At 44.0% G+C, this 19035-nt stretch overlaps 1 protein-coding gene and 1 long non-coding RNA gene across 6 annotated transcripts in view; one reads left to right on the top strand and one right to left on the bottom strand.

The window, feature by feature from the left end:
• Positions 1 to 4558, top strand: part of HMG20A (high mobility group 20A) — a 78434-nt gene extending 73876 nt beyond the window's left edge. For 4 of the 5 annotated variants that reach the window (XM_006080700.4, XM_006080697.4, XM_025271488.3 and 1 more), the window contains one exon: positions 2108 to 4558. The gene's annotated coding sequence lies outside the window, so the exon portion shown is untranslated. Of the gene's footprint in view, positions 1 to 1473 lie in introns of all 5 variants that reach the window. The other variant, XM_044933316.2, reaches the window with a different exon arrangement.
• LOC112580909 lies at positions 135 to 16628 on the bottom strand. The gene is made up of 4 exons (XR_003105247.2): positions 16496 to 16628; positions 6261 to 6346; positions 5859 to 5959; positions 135 to 449 (listed from the first exon to the last, which is right to left on the bottom strand). It is a non-coding gene; the product is annotated as an uncharacterized LOC112580909 (long non-coding RNA).
• Between the last annotated feature and the right edge of the window lie 2407 nt (positions 16629 to 19035).

Raw genomic sequence — 19035 nt, 5'->3', positions numbered from 1 at the left:
ATTAAATTGTTCCATCCCTGCAGACATATGAACTATGTGGAAATCTTAGGGTTGGACCATACGGTGAATGGCCATATATGGATCCTAAAACAAGAGTGGATGGCAGGATACACTTCTTAGCAAGGCTGGTCATGGATTTATATCTTTATTTGTCCTACTGGTAAATGAGCATACTCATATACATGTTCATATTCTAACATGGTCTGGACCTTGAGCAACATGTGCAAGAATAAATAACGCCTATAATTCTTTATCTAACGAGGTCGTGTCTGCCTGCAGAGACAAAGGCAGTCGTCTCTATCCTTCTTGGCCACGGGCTCCAATAGTAACTGTACAGGGCGATTCGTCATACTTTATCCGAGTCGTGCTCTGATGGGGGAAAGGATTACTGTCCTTCTAGTGAGTAGCCAGATGGAACAGACCATACTTCTAAGAGATGACTGGACTCCCTACAGAATAAAGAAATGGCATTACTGCTGCTGTTTATGAAGGAAGCAGCTTGTAAATCTAGGCCTGGGATTTTCAGGAGCTCATCACCCTTCTCATTTTCACACAGTGTTTTCAATTAGCACTCTGGTAGGCTTGAAAAGAAAGAGCTGGGAGAAACAGTGTGGAGGACTGTGGAAGAACATGGTAACTGATAACATGCTGTCTCCTCACACAGGTAAAGGGCAGTTGTTGTGAGTTTTGAGCCAAAAATGGTTTTCCATTTTGAGCATTTGGCCAGTAAGACTTTCCTAAAGCTTTACCCATCTTAAGGATATAAACTGTCATATCTGCTTTCTGAGGTGTCTTTGAAAACCTAGAACATTATCATTATCCTTGATTTTAACCTACAAATATTTTGCCCTTAAAAGAAAGAGTAGCTGAAAATGTGAACGGTTTTGTTACTACAGATTTTTACAATCTAGCCATGTAAACATAACCAAGAATGGTTAGCTCTCCACACCCTCTGAAACTGTCAAATGAAACAGTTATAAAGACTATGATTAATTCTAGCTTGGCTTCATTATACAAATATGTACAGACAACTAGGCCTGATGTCCCCAGCATTCATGGTGCAATTAATTACTCTGACATGGGCTTGGCAAACTTTTCTTCCTTTGTCAGGAGCCAGCAAGTGAAAGGAAGCGAATGGTCTATGGTTTTTAGAGGAGCATGTTAGAGCTGGAAGGGGTCTTTAGAAATCCCATCATTGTACATACAAAGAAACTGAGTCCCAGAGAGGTGAGATGTCTTGCCTAAAAATACCTAAGTAGGCAAATGCAGATTGTAGAACTAGAACACATGTATCTAAATGCAATTGAGTTTCTAGAACATTGATACAAGGGGGTAGGGATGGGTGTCAAGGGAGAACACTGAAAATCTTAGAATGAAAGCAGTAAGATAAATGGGGGGTAATTAGGAAAAAATTACAATCCAGCAATTATAATGTAAATTTTTGTTCAGCCATTTTATAATTATTTTTTATAGATATACAATGGAAGAATTACCCCAGCTGTCATCTTTCTTTGTGGCTAACTTATACTTAGAAAAAATGGAGCTGGGAGGAAGCCATGGGGGTGATTTCACATGGAGAGGTGACTACTGTATGTATCAAAAGCCATATGTTGCTTGATTTCAGTTGAACCAAATGATAAATAGTTACCTATTTGAGGACTGGAAAGAAAACAACTTTTTTATGTTATTGCATTTTTATCGATGTAAGAATTTATTCATCTTATGCACACAGTACTTCCCTACACATGCAGGGAGCCTTAGATTTATACTTGAAGAAAGTTGGTTTGATTGACCAGGACCAAAGTACTCATTTTTCATCATCGAATTTGTCCCTGATACTTGGTTTTCTGTGTTTGGCTGGCAATTTTCCAACCTCCCCATTGTGGCTGAACTGGAGCGGGGCCACGTTTGTCGTTGAAATGTCTAAAATGCCTTAGTGAGGTTGGCTGCTGGCAGTTTTATGAGCTCCTTGGTTTACATACACCCTGCTACTCACCTTAACCCTTTTGAAGATAGAGCATCGCAGTATTTTCACCCAAAGTCTGAACCCTTTCTGATCTGTGCTTACCTTTTTGGTATCTTTTTTCGTTTGTTTTTTTTCTCCCAGTTCTACAGGTCTTAGAGCTCCAGGATGTTCTGTAAGTGGTTTTACTTGTTCAGAATGAGAAGCCATCCGTGGAAATTTGAGTTGAGTGGAGGCAGAGAGGGCGTACAGATTATTCTGCTTGTGAAAGAACCGTCAGTTATGAGGTACATGCCTTCACCCCAGGAAGCCATGTGAGGGAGCAGCAAAAGGAACATGTATGTGAACTTCCTATGGAATTGTCCTTGTGAAGCTTTGACCATGTACAAGTCTTCAGTCTTCTATCATCTATACTTCTGTTCAAGTGGGTCTGCATATATTCTGCTGACTAGACACCCCTGAGACAGGCACCTTCTGCAGCAGAAAGGAAGCCTTCTCATTGTTCTGCTTCATTCAGATTGGACTCTCTTATCACTGGCTCTGTGGTTTTTATCAGTGGTTTTCCTACCTAGCTGTCACTTTTTTAATGCTTTTGGGGGTTGATTTTTTTATATTTTCTTCACCCCACCAAGTTAGATGTCTCCATTTTCTGACCTCTGGGCTTTGTGGCTCAGCAGGGCTCTGAAGGAGAGTTTCTCTCATTGGACAGGCCCAATCTTCTCCCATCATTGTCCTGCTGTGACTCCAAAGAAAGGAGCTTCTTGTTGACAGTGTCCTGTGGAGCGAGGCTGTGTCTCATACCCCACACAGCGCTCAGTGGGTGCCAGCCCTTGTAGTGGAGGCTTTGTGATTGCTGCCCTGAAGGAGAGCACTCTTTCCTTCCCCCTTTGGTACTGCCTGCTGTTTTCTAAGCACCGCTCCTGCACGTACCCTGCGTCCCGGCCCCAGCAAGGCTCTTCTGTTCCCATCTGTTGGCAGTGACTTGTGGAATATTTTTGCTGAGAGAAAGGTCACTGGTAAACAGGACAGAACAAGAAAAGTAGTTTCTCACTTGGTAGTGAAAAAGATCCTAAAGTTTCTTATAAGTGAAAACAGAGGAAATCCCTGTGTGCTTGAGGTGTACCAAGTTATGGATACAGATGGCGGAAATGTCATCAGAATACTGCCAGCTGACAGAGGAGAACACAGAGGAATTCTCCATCCTTTGTCTTTCTTCTCTAATCATAACTGCAGAGTCTGTGTCAAAGGGACAGGCTTTCCTTCCCTCTCCCCTCTTGTGATTAAAAAAAAAATACACAGCAAAAGGGAAGAGAGGTTTCTGATTTTCACCTCAGGGTTTGGTTTTGTTGTGTTATGTGTTGATGCTGTGGAGCACAAGGCTGGCGGTTGCAGCTGAGATCTTTGGAACCAAAGCAGGGCACACTGAGCCCACTGTCTAGGCACCACGCCACCAAGGGCAGGTGGAAGTGTGGCCCCCTCACAGTATGCTCACAGGCCAGGGTGCAAGCCAGACACCCCCATCATGTTGCTGCAACCCTCCTGTCTTCTCAGCATCTCCGCCCCTGATTTCTTTCTTAACCCAAAGGAAACAAAACAACAGCAAAAAAACAACCTTGTTAAAAGTTCTTACGTGAACACACATCAAATTTTCATGTACTGAAGCCCATACATATACCACCCTGGCCATCTTTGAGAATAAGAGCCCATCATTATCTCTATAAACCTGCCAACTCACCTGCTCTTCTGTGTTTTCCTACTCTCACTGGCCATTCCTAGCTCTTCTCTCAGACACCCTGCCTGCTCAGTCCAAGCTGGAATGCACTGTCTGTGGCAGAAGGACAGCCAAGCCAGTTCTGGAGTTTGTGTCTGCCTTCTGCCAAATACTTTGTCTCCTTTCTTCCTCCTCATATTTCTCTCTGTCTCGCCTTTGTGTTAGTTTTGCACAGCCTTATTAGCAGTGCTGTGCACCAGGGAAGGCTGTAATAGGGCCAGAGCTCATCCTTCTCCTTCGTCTGGATAGATACCTGACACTGACTTGAGAGACATCCGTAATCGGGAATGCATGAGATCTCAAGAAAGCTGGCAGTTTGAAAGCATTTTCACAAAATAGCAACCTGCTTCTGACATGCTGGCCCCCCAGCAGCTACACCTGACTCACTGGTGGCTGGAATTCAACTGCCACAAAACAAGAAGGCTCTGGGAAGCAGGTCTGTCTTGTCTGCTCTCTCCTCTGTGCCCAGCCAGGAAGGTAGTAAGTGAGCTCAGAGGCTAACACAATACCAAATTCACATTTCCCAGTAAACTTGTAGATATTATTGCACTAATATGTTCTTCTCAAGAAATAAGTTGTTGCCTATTCAGTGTTACAGATTTCTTTCTTTTTATTAAAACACAAAGAGCAGCTGAGGAAAATGAGACAGATTCTGACAGAATGAAATTTTAGGGAAAAAATGTATACACGTGTTTGAAACTGTTGAAATGCCAAGTTTTCTGTACAAGTGTTTTTGTAATTAAACTTTTAGATTTTCTTTGTTTTTTAAAGAAGTCGATATGCTTGCTTGATGTTTGCCTCATTAAAAACTTTTCTATGTTGAATCCACTCGATTCAGTTTTACCTGCATTGCCTTGTTATCATAAAGACTTTGTTAACTCTACATTAATCATTGTCTGTTACACTTTTAAAATGGTAACATTCATTTTATTAATTGCTTATTCAAAATGTGTCTTAGCCTGTTTGAGGGTTCAGTTCTCCTAATGTATGCTATAAGGATACAATGAATTATAATTCATTCTAACGTAGCAGTAGTATTCTGGAGGCAACTTGAAAGAAGTCTCATGTTCTTAAAGTCAGTGACTTCAGCCCCCTTGATAGGAGGCCTAAAGACAGTCTTCCTTTTGACTAAAGAGATAAATTTTCCTTAAATACTTGCCTTCAAAAGTAACACTACCTTCATTAGTCAAAATCTGTTTTAAAGGAAATTTGTCGCCTACTTCAGCATGCTTTTAAAATTCTAGGGATGAGCTCTCCTGGCTTCCAAAGCCTGCTGCCCTCTGAGTAAGCTAGTTATGTGGCATTGGGCAAGACTTGCTTTGTTCCCAGTTTCCTCATCTGACATGCCTCAGCTCTCTTACACTTGTCAGAAAGATAGAATTGGGTGATGAATTGACTGTACTTTGGAGGCTATGAAGAATCTTAAATGAATGCCAGGAATTATTGAGGCAACTCAGGGTCAGACTTGACTATGTTTAACAGAAACTCAAATCAGCAAAAGCTTAAATAAGACACATTTGTCTCACTGAAAAGTATTCCAAAGGTAGGCAATCCAAGACCAGTATAGGGGCTCCTGTCTGCACCACAAGAAGGTTCCTTTCTCAAGGTCACTTCATTGTCAAAAACAGCCACTTGACCATCAGCCATCATTTGAAATTCTGGCAGCTTAAAGGAAGAAAAAGGCCAAGGACAAAATGGGCAAACTCAGCTGAGTCAGCACCCTTTCAAGAGTCTTCCTAGAAACCACACAACGCTTCCAGAATGCAGTCATGTGACAACAGCTAGCTATGGGAGGCCAAGGATTATCACCTTTCCTCGGACATTACTGCCTCCAATAATATACAGGTTTTAGTCAGTAAGGAAGGAGAAAATAAATACCAAGTAGGCAACTGAGTTAGTTACATGACTCATATGTGACTGTATGTATGCATAGGCCAGCCCAGACTCTAAGGCCAGCCCTGCTCTGCTAGTGAGCAAGATGTATTATCCTGTCTTTGCCCCTTGGCCATCATGAATGACCATGTACTTCCTTGGTACTTCCCCCAACTTAAACAGCCAAAAAGCTGACAACCAAATTCAACCAGAGTTAGCATTTTCCTCTTGCCACCTTAGTTCATCCCTTACCTCTCAACAGCTGGTGGCCAGTCTTGTCTGGTAAAAGTCAGCATTAACAGGTGGCAGTGTTTCCTCCAGTTGTTTGTTCCCTTTCTCTAACTGTTCAGCATCTGGTGGATTAAAACAACAACAGGATAATCTTTCCCTACGGGTGGGGAGATTGAAGTATTGCTTGGCAGAAAAGCTCATAGCTACTTCCTGCCCTCTAAATTTCCTGCTTTTCAACTGAGGGTTCCAAGTCAAGGACCTTGTCTTTGTTTTATTTATTTACATGCTGACACATAGCCAGTGCTTAAAATATATTTTAAAATATCTATAGAAATAAACACTAGCTCGTACCCTAGCTCACAAAAAAGATGAGGATTGAGAATTTAAAAGATCAAGTGAAAATGTTAATGTACTTCCACTTACCCAGAAACCATTTCAGTTTAGTGCTGGCAGAATGTGGTCCACAGGGAGGATCGTCTGCCAGAAGCATAAATGTCAGGTCTTTTAGCCTAGAAAAATGCAGAAAGGAGGAGGAGCTGTGAGATAAGGATGGCATTGGGAAACTAAGAGCAGGGTCAATGCAAATTGCCCAGATAGAAGAATTTTTGTAAACCACTTGGAACTACTGGGATGGGAAGAAAATGCCTTAGATGTTTAGATAAGAATATATAAGACAGTGGATATAGAAGTAGCCTTTTGTCTGAGTCTCGAACACCAGAGCCAGTTCTTTATTTCTGTGTTTTCCACTTCATGTCAGTTCACTGTTTGGAACTACAAAAGTATTTATAAAATATATTTCTGCCCTTGGCATGGCAGTCCAGTGGGAAGAACAGATATCTGCATAAATAGTTCTAACACAGGGCAGCCTGTAATTAAGAGTTTTAATGGTGGTAAATACTTTTTGGAGAGTGTATTGCTTGAATCTCACCTGACAAGAGCTGATTTTTCCATAATTGCAAGAGTTTGCAATGGGAAATTAAGTCTTGTGGGATCAGCATCTTAACTAATAAGGGCTTTCTCTGAAATGTAAATGAAACATAAAGTCTATACTGTTAACCATCAAAGTTTTCTAGCAGCAGTTGAGGTAGCTGAAAGGTGAAAGTAGTTGGATTATTGTAATTTAGACAATAATACTTCTTCAAAGTATGCTTTTGACTCATTAACAGGTCATTAAATCAATAAGATGATCAAAACCTTTTTTCATTAAATTGAAGAGTGCACTGCATATGAAAGTGAAGTCACTCAGTCGTGTCCGACTCTTTGCAACCCCGTGGACTGTAGCCCACCAGGCTCCTCTGTCCATGGGATTCTCCAGGCAAGAATACTGGAGTGGGTTGCCATTTCCTTCTCCAGGGGACCTTCCCGACCCAGGGATCAAACCCAGGTCTCCCGCATTGCAGGCAGACACTTTTAACCTCTGAGCCACAAGGGAAGCCCAGTAAGGGTAAATATTATTTTGTGAAACTTGTTTCCACTTTAGAGCAGACACATGTGATGGGTTACAATGTGAAATGTATTTCGTACTGTGGGGTCACAATAAAGATAGTCAATGATTGTTTCACTACCTCTAAAATCAGATTGAACTGCTGGGTTAGAGTTTGGGCTCCATTTTTCTGCTTGTGTAACCTAAGGTGAGTTGCTTAAACCAGTCTGTGGCTCAGTCTGTAACACAGGGATATTTATAGTTTCCATTGTGTACAGTGTGGGGGTGGGGTTGTTTGGCTTTGTTGGTTTGGTTTGGTTTTTTATTGGCTGCGCTGGACCTCCACTGAAGCACATGGCTCTTCACTGTGGTGCATGGGTTTTCCCTAGTAGCGCATGCACAGGCTTCTCTTGCTACAGAGCACAGGCTTTAGAGTGTGCAGGCTCTCTAGTTGAAAGGTAGGGGCTTAGTTGCCCTACAGCAGGCGGAGTCTTAGTTTCCTGACCAGGGATTGAAACCTGCATCCCCTGCCTTGGAAGATGTATTCTTAACCACTGGACACCAAGGAAGTCTCTATAGTGTACAGTTTTCATGTGGATTAATCCATGTAAGATATTTAGTACCTGTCATAGAACAGACACCTAAATTTAGCTATTATAATTTATGAAAGACTCAAGAGGGAAGAAGAATTAGACACATACTATAAGTCAAGCTAGTTTTTATATAAATTATATATATATATATAATTTAATTCATTCTTTGGGGTCGCAAGGAGTTAGACATGACCAAGCACACACACACATTTAATTTGAACCACAACTTTATAGAGTAGGACTATTATACCATTTTCCAGGTAAGTAAATTAAGGCTCAAGGCTGATAAGCAACATGCAGGTGTTACAACTGGGAAGAGGCAAAGAAAGGATTTATACCCAGATCATTCTGACTCCACATTCCACTGTAGCCATACTATCTTAGAGATATTTAATGAGACTGACAGGAGACGGAGAGGTAGAGGGGCTTTGAAGTTGGTAGACAATAATGAGATTATATAGCATACAAATAATACCTTGTAAAATGTGATAAAAATTTAAGTTGTATCATAAGTATAGTATGAAGTGATCGATGAAAGTAAGTGACAAGGTCTGATTTCTGTTTTTAAAGAATAGAATAGCAGAATATTTTAAAAAATAGCAGCACCCTGGCTGCTATGAAGGGAATTAGGAGGAGGCAAGAGAGGAATCAAAAAGGTCGGTTAGAAGGTTGGCCCAGGGACCCAGGTGACAGCAGCTTAGCCTAGCATGGTGGCAGTGGGGGCTGCTGATGAATTCCAAATGTATTTTGGAAGTATAATGAGCAGAAGTTGCTGAGGGGCTTCATGTGGAGAATGACTTCTGAAGGGTTTGAGCAACCGGGTAGTAGACAGGTGCCACTGTCTGAGATGGTGTAGAATTAAGGGTGAAGCATTGTGGAGGAAAAGAATAAGAATTCTGTGTTTGGAGTTGCTAAATTTGAGATTCAGCCACCAGATCAACCCTGGGCTAGACACATCTCTCTGCTATTCATTAAAAAGATTCCTTTCAGCTCTTAAAAGTCTATGGTTCCGTGAGATTCTAACTTCAGGTCAGGGCTGCTAACATTCCATCCTCGGTGCCTGCGCGCACACACGTAGATCTGGTTACTCAAGCTGTTCACTGAACTATGAAATTAAGGAATGGTCTCCTTTTTAATTTTTCAAGCTCCTTAGGAAAAGAATTTTTTAAACCATCCATCTGTATTTGTTTAAGATTGGCATAAAGCAGCTGAATGTTCTAGAATATGAAAATCATGCCATAACCTGATGGTTAGAAAATCCTGGGCAAGTAATAGAAAGCGTCTGCTTGAAGGAGACTGTATGAAAATATATTTGGCATCAGTCAAAGAAGGGAAATATGAGAAGACATCAGTGATACAGCCAAAAGGTTTATGGAATCAGCAAATGGGTTCCTGCTAGAGGTGCTTCTGCTGTCTTCAAGGACAGAAATTAACCAAAGGCAGCTGGGTCCAGGCAGTGACTATTTTTCTTGGGTTGGTGGATTTTTCAAGTGGACTTAAATGAATCAAAAGAAGTTCCTTCTGCTCAATGTTATGTGGCAGGCTGGATAGAAGGGGAGCTTGGGGGAGAATGGATACATGTATATGTATGGCTGAGTCCCTTTGCTGTCCACCTGAAACTATCACAATGTTGTTGATACTGCAATATAGTATAAAAGGCTTTTTTAAAAGAAGTTATTGTTTAGAAGGACAGACTAACGTGTTCATTATGGATTTTACTCATCCCTAGGGAGAATGAGTATTTTACATATATTCATTCATTCAAACATTTTCAAGCAAGTACTTACTATGTGTTTGGGGTGTAAAGTTGAGGACATCTCTTGCCTCAAGAAGTTCACAATATAACACAAAAGAAACATAAGATCTGATAAATTAGCAAATGTGCTGTGCTTAGTCGCTCAGTCGTGTCTGATTCTTTGTGACCTATGGACTGCAGCCCACCAGGCTCCTTTGTCCACGGGGATTCTCCAGGCAAAAATATTGGAATGGATTGCCATGCTCTCCTCCAGGGTATCTTCCCAAGCCAGGGATCGAACCCAGGTCTCCCACATTGCAGACAGATTCTTTACTGACTGAGCCACTGAGGAAGCCCAAGGATACTGGAGTGGGTAGCCTATCCCTTCTCCAGGGGATCTTCCCAACCCAGGAATAGAACCAGGGTCTCCTGCATTACAGGAGGATTCTTTACCAGCTGAGCTACCAGGGAAGCCCAAATTATCAAATCACTGTAAGCAAAGTGTTCCCAAAAATACAAAGGAAGGATTCAGTGGTTGTACTTGGGAGAGGTCAAAAGAGGGTTTTACCAGGGTAACATTTTGAGGTAGGCCTTTAAAAAAAAAAAGCTCTTTAAGAGAAGCTAAAAATAGATCTGGAGATATGCGTGCATTTTTGGTGTACTCCAGTGATTCAGCAGGTTTGGAACATGTGTTGTATCCAGAGTATTGATTAAAAAAATGAAGATAGGAAGGTTTTTTTGAATATGGCTATAAATGGTCCTTGAGTGCCATATGAAGGAATTTAGTTTTTACGTTGCAGCCAGGGGGAAGGCATTAAGGCTGTTTTTGCATGGTAGAGATATGAGATGAAGAAAAACTAGACCAGAGGTTCTTAACATTTTTTCTGTCATGAACACTTTCAGCAGTCTGGTGAAGTCTGTGAAGCCTTCTCAAAATAATGTTTTCAAGTGCAGAAAATAAAATGCATAGCTTTACCAAGAGGAAAATAACTATATTGAAAAATAGCTATCAAGATATTAATATTATTATTAAATAATATTAATATGAAAAAGTTAATAGGAATGTCTGTTTACTACTAAAGAATTAAATAACATAATCTAGCAACAGGTCTAATAACTACCATAATTTTAAAGTAGTATTGATCATAAATGATATTTCAACATTTGCAACAGCAGTAATGTGATGTAAAAATATCTGTGATTCTGTTGGTACCAAAGTCATAGGTCCTGCCAGTACTGCTGGGGCTTGTGCCAACATTTATAATCAAAGAAAGTGCAAATTTCCAGTTAGAGGTTTCTGAAAATCAAGATGTAATTTTTTTCTCCGTCCATGCTTGCTGTTCTGAGTCCTAGTCAGATTCCTGAATTCAAGACAGTATGGAGACAGACTGGTTATGAGACTGTCAAAAAACTCAGGTCAAAGACTTCCCTGGCAACTCAATGGTAAAGAATCCGCCTGCCAATGCAAAAGACATGGGTTTGATCCTTGATCCAGAAAGATCCCACATGCTGCGGAGTAACTAAGCCCGTGCACCACAACTATTGAGCCTGTGCTCTAGAGCCTGCATGCCACAGAGAAGCCTCCACAATGAGAAGCCCACGTATGGCAACTAGAGAATAATAGCCCCTGCTTGCTGCAACTAGAGAAAAAGCTTGAGCAGCAATGAAGACTCAGCACAGCAAAAAATAAATAAGCAAATAAAATTCTAAAGAAAAACTCAGGTCAAGAAGCAAGAAGAGCCTGTACTGGGGGTAGTAAAGGAGCAGATTGGAGAAACATTTGGGAATTGGGCTTGGTTTCTGTCAACCCACAATGATGAATCCTCTCAAGGAGGAATTTGGGGGTAACATGTGGTCTGACCAGGCAGATTCACCAGGAAGGAAACATAAATCCTTTAAGCAGTTGTCCCTATTACAGTTGAGTTTCATTCATTTGTTAAACTGATACTGATTACTTTCTGTGGCAAACTTAAGGAATGCAGCCTTATGGACACAGTTCTTGCCTTCATGGAGCTTTCTGTCTAGTGGAAGAAATGCGATGAACAAAGCTAAACAGATAGGTTATTACTATTTGGGATCAAATGCATGAAGAGTGGTGGGACACGAGAGCATCTGGGCAGGGAAGAGGGACCAAGGCCTCTCCAAGGAAGTGACACTTAAGATGAGACTTGAAAAACCAGTAGGATATAGGTAGAATCAGGAAGAAAACATGATGGGCAGCCTTTTGTGTGTTTTAAAGGCACTGATTGAGAATCAAGGGAATGGGGCAGAGAGAACCAGGGGAAGAGTAGCAAGAGGAAGAGAGGAGCTAGACCGCATGAGGTCTTGTTGACCCACGGAAGGATCTTGGGTATGAAGTGCAGGGGAAATCCACTGAAGCTTTCAAAAAGGGAAATGATATAATCCAGCATGTGGTTTTCGACCATTCTCCTGGCTGCTCTCTAAAGAGTGAGTTGCAGAAAGCAAGCACTGAATAGGGAGGGCAGCTGTGGCTGTGAGAGATGGTAGGAGCTCCGACAGAGGCTGAGGCAGAAAAGACCAAGGGGAGAAGAGGGTAGAACAAAGCTATTTAAACAGGAAGAGCGATGAGCTAGAGGTGAGAAGGAGGGAGGAAGAGAAAGCAGCTGTGGATGGATCTCTGGCTTCAAATCATTTATTGAGATGGGTGGCCTGGAGCAGGAGCAGACAAGGGCAGGTAGGAGTGGCCAGAAGTCAGATCCTTGTGGGCATCTTCATTTGAGATGCAAGAGAGTAGGTGTTAAGTAAGCATCTATACTGACAATTCTAATGCTTAAAAGATAGGTCTGGACTTGGGGTGATACTTACTAAAGACACCCAAGAAGGCTTTTTGTGTTAACCTTTTCCTCGCTGATCCTGGTGCTGCTCTGCAGGCAAACATATCCCGCCAACCTCTACCATCCTGGCTAAAAATGTCACTGTTGGATCCTTGACCCTATCACCAATTTTGACTATTCTTTTGTCCTTGTCCTTGAAACCAGAAATAGCATCTGGACCCAGCTGCAACTTTCCTGTTGGCCTAAATTAGGCAGTATCTTTAAAGATGTTCAGAGCATTTAACTTACAGAGGTTTTTTGCATGGGATTTCTGCAGGAGGAGCTTTGTATCTGTAAACTTGGAAAGTGTTAGTCACTCAGTTTTGTCCCACTCTTTGAGACCTCATGGACTGTGCCCACCAGGCTCTTCTGCCCATGGAATGTTCCAGGCAAGAATGCTGGAGTGGGTAGCCATTCCCTTCTCAGAGGGATCTTCCCAACCTAGAGATTGAACCTGGGTCTCCTGCATCACAGGCAGATTCTTTGTTGTCTGATCACTTAACTTGCATAGGTTTCTTGTGCGGGATTTCTGCAAGGGGAGCTTTGCATCTGTAAAATGAAGTGAAAGTCACTCAGTCGTGTCCGACTGTTTGTGACCCCATGGACTATACAGTCCTTGGAATTCTCCAGGCCAGAATACTGGAGTGGGTAGCGGGTCCTTTCTCCAGGGGATCTTCCCAACCCAGAGATCAAACCCAGGTCTCCCTCATTGCAGGCAGATTCTTTACCAGCTGAGCCACAAAGGAAGCCCAAGAATACTGGAGTGAGTAGCCTATCCCTTCACCAGCAGAACTGAACCGGGGTCTCCTGCATTGCAGGTGGATTCTTACCAGCTGAGCTATCAGGGAAGCTTGCATCTGTAAAGAAGATGCTAAACATCCGAATGCTTACCGTGAAATAACATTTGTTTATCGTGGCTGATTTTGTAGCAAATATGATTGGGATATTTACTCATTTCTTAGAACTGGATGAAAATAACAGGACAGACCAAGTGAACTGCAGCAACTAAACATGCTAACAACACGGGAGAAAGGGCTATAGATTATAGAAAATTATAAATTGTGATCATGCAAAGAAGGAGCTTCACTGTAGCTTGAAAACCTGACCCATAGCTAAATGGGGCCAAGATTAATCATGTCTTGATCTTATACATAAGCCAAAGGATCTTTTCTAAAGATCATGCCTATTAAAGCAGTAAAGACTTTTCTGCAGGTTATACCATAATGAGCTCCAGGCATTTAATGAGAGAGACAAGTGCTATTGTTAAAAGTGGTAACCTTCAGCATCTAATGTGAAAATGAAATAGGGCTGCTTGCTCTGCCAAACGAGGAACTGCTCTCCAATTCAGTCCACGAGATGAAGAGGACTCTCATAATCTTAGATGCTCTGATGCAGGCAAATTTAAATCTTCTGGGAAAGGGGGAAAGGCTTTGTTTGGTTGGTTTTGTTTTTATAATTAGGTAAGGATTTTACCTGCAAGGAGCAAGTAGCTGACTCCAGGCTGCAGGCCCAGAAGCTTCTAAAAGGCAGTAAAATAAAACCAGCACCAAGGAAAAAACCAGCCTAAGGGTCTCGATGCAGTTTCCCAAAAGCCTCTGGAAGAATAGACAGCATTTTGAGGAGGGGAGACTTGGCTTCCATCTCCATCACAATAGCTGTCTCAGATGAGGGTAACTGCCTAGCCAAAAAAAAAAATATTACCAGCATGAAAGAATGTGTCATCTCACCCCGAACCCCCAGAAATCTCCTGTCTAAGAATTTATGTTAAGCTGGATCCTCTCTTACATTGCTATGCAGTAGAAAGTGCCAGGACGTGAGCCTGACCCTCTTCCCCCTCACTGAGGCCCTCACTGACTGTCCCCACAGCAGACAGGATGCTATCTCACGTCCTGCAGCTCACTGCAGATTCCTGCCCCACTTGCTGCGTTCTGGCTTCCTCTTGCAATTCCCAAGAGACAGAGGGCAGCAGGGGCAGGAAGGGAAGGAACAGAGGCTGAAAACCTTTAGATGCCTGAGCCCCTAGCTGCTTCGCCTTGGTAGGTCAGCCTTTCTGGGCAGGAAGAGGGTGGGGGTGGGGGGATCCTCTCAGCTGCTTCCAAACGACCCTTTCTTAAAACTACAGCAGCACAAAACAAGCCAGGTCATTGTGTTCCTGGATATAAATATTGATTCTCGGTGGTGTTAACATTCTGTTCATAAAAAGGATGTAACATATTTCTCCCACACCGTATTAGACTGATGTGCTGTTTGGCCAAGAGAAGTACAGATTACTGGCTTCTGCAGGGGAAATGTGGACATTTAAATGCATGCAGCTTTCGGAAGTCTAGGGAGCCGTCTTGGAATAGAAACCAGGTCCCTTTCCTGGCTCCAGCCCTTCCCCTCCTCTGTCCAGTGTCTCCTTTCCGGACTCCATGTTGCATACCGCATTGGCATTTCCAATCGCTTGTAATTTAGGAAGATGCTTTCTTAGAATTACATCTTGTTTCTCAAGAACCTGGAAATGTGGGCACTTGCTCTCTTTGGGAGGGAGGCGTGGAAGGTCAAGGCCAAACATTTTTTGCTTTCTTCCCCTCAGGGGAAAGATCTGGGTGGTCCCCGCTCCTCTGTTTTCTTTTTCACCCCACGTGGGAGGGCAGGGCAAAGGCTGCAGACCAGAGGTGGTCCCTCGGAACATTCCACCCAGGCCTGACCAAGCCCCAGATTCAGAGGCGCTGGCCGCCTTGGCAAGACAAATTCCCCGCATTCCACAAGTGCTCTTGAGGGAGAAATAGCGCTAATGAGAAAGTGGAGTTCTGGATGTGTGTGCATGCTCACTCGGTGCCAGCGCGTCTCACAGACAGATCCCGGGCCAGCAGTATTTCGTAAGAGAGTGGTGGAACCGGGTTCCAGATGCGGGAGCCGCAGTGACACATGTGCTGTCAGGAGAGCCAGCGCCCTCTGCTGTCCCGGCCCGGAAGCACCACGACGGTGGAGAAGAACCCGGGGCCTCCGGAAAGCGGGCGGCAGTCAGAATCCACCGCGGACCCGGGCGGGTGAGGAGGCCGCCGGCAGCTCCTCGCCGTCCAAACGCTGGGTCTGCGAGGGGCTGCACTCCCTCCGTCGAGCTGGCCCTCTTTACGTTTGGGGGTTAAGAAAGAGCCAAAAATGGAGAGGATTTATAATAATAAAACTCCAGGCTCCAGCAGCATCCGCTGATTGCATCCCTGAGAAGGTGAGGAACAGCGGGGCCGGCTCCTGTCTCCGAACCTGGCCGGCAGGCCCGGGCCAGGCCAGATCAAGAAAGCGGCCGGCCCAGGAGGAGACCTCCCCGCTGCAGAGCAGCCCTGCGGCCACTCCCTCGCCTGGGAATGCGGCTTCTGGAGGCCTTGCTGGCTCCGAGGCTGCCAGCCGAGGGGAAGTTGTTACTGCTCCCACTCAGGCATGCTGGCATCTCCTAGGGGCTGGCACCTCAGAGAGACTGGCTCAGCTTACAAGCTAAGAGCGAGCTGCCGCCCCCTCTGCTCCACCGCTTGCCAAGACAGCGGCTCAGCGGCGGCCCAGGGTCAGGCTTGCTGCTGCAGTGTGTGTGTGTGTGTGTGTGTGTGTGTGTGATGGTGAAAGATAGGATGGAGATACTCAGGTGGGGGTCAGAGGGAGGCTGGCAAGTGGCACTGCTTGGACAACTTTGAAGTTTTGCAAAAAGGCACAAAACAATCACTTATTGTTTTTTGGCAGGTTTTTAAATTTTGGTTTTTTTTTTTTTTGGTAAACGGATCTCCTCCCTGTTGGGAGAAGAAAAACCCAACCACCAAACAAACCCCTCACAACAATGCCCTTCTCTCTCTGGGACCAATTTCCAGACTGCACAGCAGTCCTGACAAGGTCAACAAGCTGGAGCGGTAAGCAGAAGATCTTTATCTATGTGGGAAATAGGAAAATCATTTGACTGATAAAAGGAAATACAATAAATAGCATCTAAATTCCTGGCTGCATTCCCTGGGGCCCCTCCTCTGCTGGAGAAAGTGCGCGGGGCAGGATACACGTGCTGCTCCAGCAGGTTTAAAAATAGCATGCAGCACACAGCCCTTTCTTACCTTCCAGAAAGACTTCATTACCGGATTCTCAGCCCCAAGCCTGCAGAGCTGCTGCTGGCGCTTTCTTCTCCCCACACTGGGTTTTTCTGTTTTGGAAACGTTAAGGCAATACCTGTGATACATTTTACTCAAGGGCCAGCTCCTGCTCAGCTAGTTTCAATCTGGGCACGTCTCAAGCTCACGTTCAAAGTCCATTGTATTTAATGGGGTGTTAACTCTGTTTATTCTCTGGGACTTGGGCAGTAATTTTACACTCTGCAAAACTAGCAGCTTGAACTTGAAGTGGTGTGCCTCTCTCCCCATCCCCACCTTGTGGGTCTCAGTCCCCAGGCACCTCTGCTCCTGTTTCCCACCTTCCCTCAGCTCAGGTGGCCATACATGACCTGGATGGAGCCAGGAAACCTGGGTTCACACCCACTGCAGCCACCCTTTAGCACTGGTCTCTTGAATCGCTTGGAGACTCAGTTTTCTCATCTGTAAAATGGGGACTTTAATCAGCTGTCAACATACCACAATTCCAAAGTGGATAAACATTTGGGGTGAGGAGTACCACAAAGACCCCCATTCTGTTATTCCCAACCAGGCCACTTCTATATCACCTTGCAACATCTCCAGACCATCTCTCCACTAAAACCCAGGGTGGTTTATGGTGAAGCCTGCGGATAGGACTGGGTCTTCACTGTGCTACTCTGACTTTCTGATTCCGTTCTTCCTTCTACCTCTCCTAGTGGGCAGTCTACTCTCACGCAGCAGCTTTCTTCTGTCTCCTTTTATTCATTCACATTGCCTGGCCCTAAAAGGTGTGAATAAACAAAAGATGAGGTGGTCCTTTCTAGCTCTGAGTCTCTGGGTCTAGATCAAAATAACTGAAGCACCTGTAGTTTTTAACAAACCAACGTTCTGTATGAGCTATGTCTTAAATTATTCCCACCTGATCTAAAAACTGGGTTCTTAGGGACCTTCCAGAATCGCCACTGCTTAGATGCCATCTGGACCTTGGTCTTCTCTCTCCAGGAGCCAGGCTTTCCCCCCTGCATGTCAACAGCTCAGATCTAAATCTCCAGGCCCCTCCTTGCTGGAGTTCCTGATCTCTATTTCCAGCTCCCTCAGGCCTTCTCCATCTGGCATTCTGTAGAATCTTCAAACTCAATTTGTCCAAAATTAAATAGTCTCCCCAAACCCACATTTTCTCCTGCATCTGCCAACTCAGTTAAGAACTCCACTGCCCACTCAAGCTAGAAAAGCCTGTCATTCTCCATCCCTCTTCCTCATTCTTTACCTTGCTCCCTCACTGTCCCCCCTGCATCCCTTCATTCACAGGAACCCCCCTCATTCAGCCATGGAACCTCCTATGAAGTGGTCCTTCTCACCATCCCCAGGCCAAGTTTCTGTAAGGTACTCAGCTTTCGACTCTCTTCTGAGCTCCCTCAACAGCTCATTGTTTTGTTTTTCTTCTTGATTAATTATTAATAATTCTACAGTAGCTCTTCACTGGCCTTAGTCCCTCCTGCCGCCCATCTGTCCCCTCCCCAGCAGACCCCCTTCTGTCCTGCCCACCACTGCAAGAACAACCTTTCTAAAATGCAAGTCTAATCTTGCCAATATCACTCTATTGTAAATTATCATTTTGGTAGTGGCTTTTATTTTATTATCTCATTTAAGCCTTGCAATAATTCCATATGATAAGCATTATCCTTGACCTGTTACATGTGAAACTGAGACTTGCTGGGTTAAAGGATGCAAGGTCACTATACCTTGCAAACCAGGATTTGGTCTGTCTTATATTGCAAAATCCATGTTGAAAACATATAAGGTAGTAGTTCTATGCCTGGCACACAGCAGATGAACCAATGTATTTTTCCTCCCATTTCTCCTTTTTACGGACTTCAATCTCTTTAGCAAGATGTGGAGGCCTATTCTGTCATGGCCAGCTTATTTTTCTAAGGCATTCCCTGTCACTCCCTGTGATCCACCATCACTACCCCCATCAGGCCAGATCCAGCCACTTGTTGGTCCCCAAACTCTCCCTGTTTTTTCTGAACTCTGTTCCTTTGAAAATTTTCCCGCAGCTTGGCAAACCTTTTCTTCCTCCATCTTCCTCATCTGTAAGGATCAGGTCAGCTAGAGCCCACTCTGCGATGCTTTTTCTGATCCCCAGACACAGAATCTGTGGCTCCAACATTCCTCTTGCCAATACCGCTTGCTGTGTGCACTTTATTTGGATGCTGATCATATTGGAGTGTGGTTATTTGGGCCTGTCTCTTCCCACCTTTGTATCCCTGTGCCTGGCACTGTGCCTAGGACAGAGTGGGCACTCACAGAAAGTGTGGACTTAGTTCCATCCCTCATACTTCCCTATGACTAATGCTTAATTTCTGCTGTTTTGCAAAGGTGAGAACGTTCCCAAAGAATGGTTTGCGTCACCTCCATTCTCTCTGACTCCTACGCCCACCTCCTCACTGATCGGCTCTTGTGAGGTCATCAGAGACCCCCACGTTACCAGGTCCCCAAACACTTTCTCGTCTTGTCCTCCCAAGCTC

Source organism: Bubalus bubalis, chromosome 20 (genome assembly GCF_019923935.1).
Source record: "Bubalus bubalis isolate 160015118507 breed Murrah chromosome 20, NDDB_SH_1, whole genome shotgun sequence".
In the NCBI taxonomy this organism is placed as follows: Eukaryota; Metazoa; Chordata; class Mammalia; order Artiodactyla; family Bovidae; genus Bubalus; species Bubalus bubalis.
This window is presented reverse-complemented; position numbering and strand designations above follow the sequence as displayed.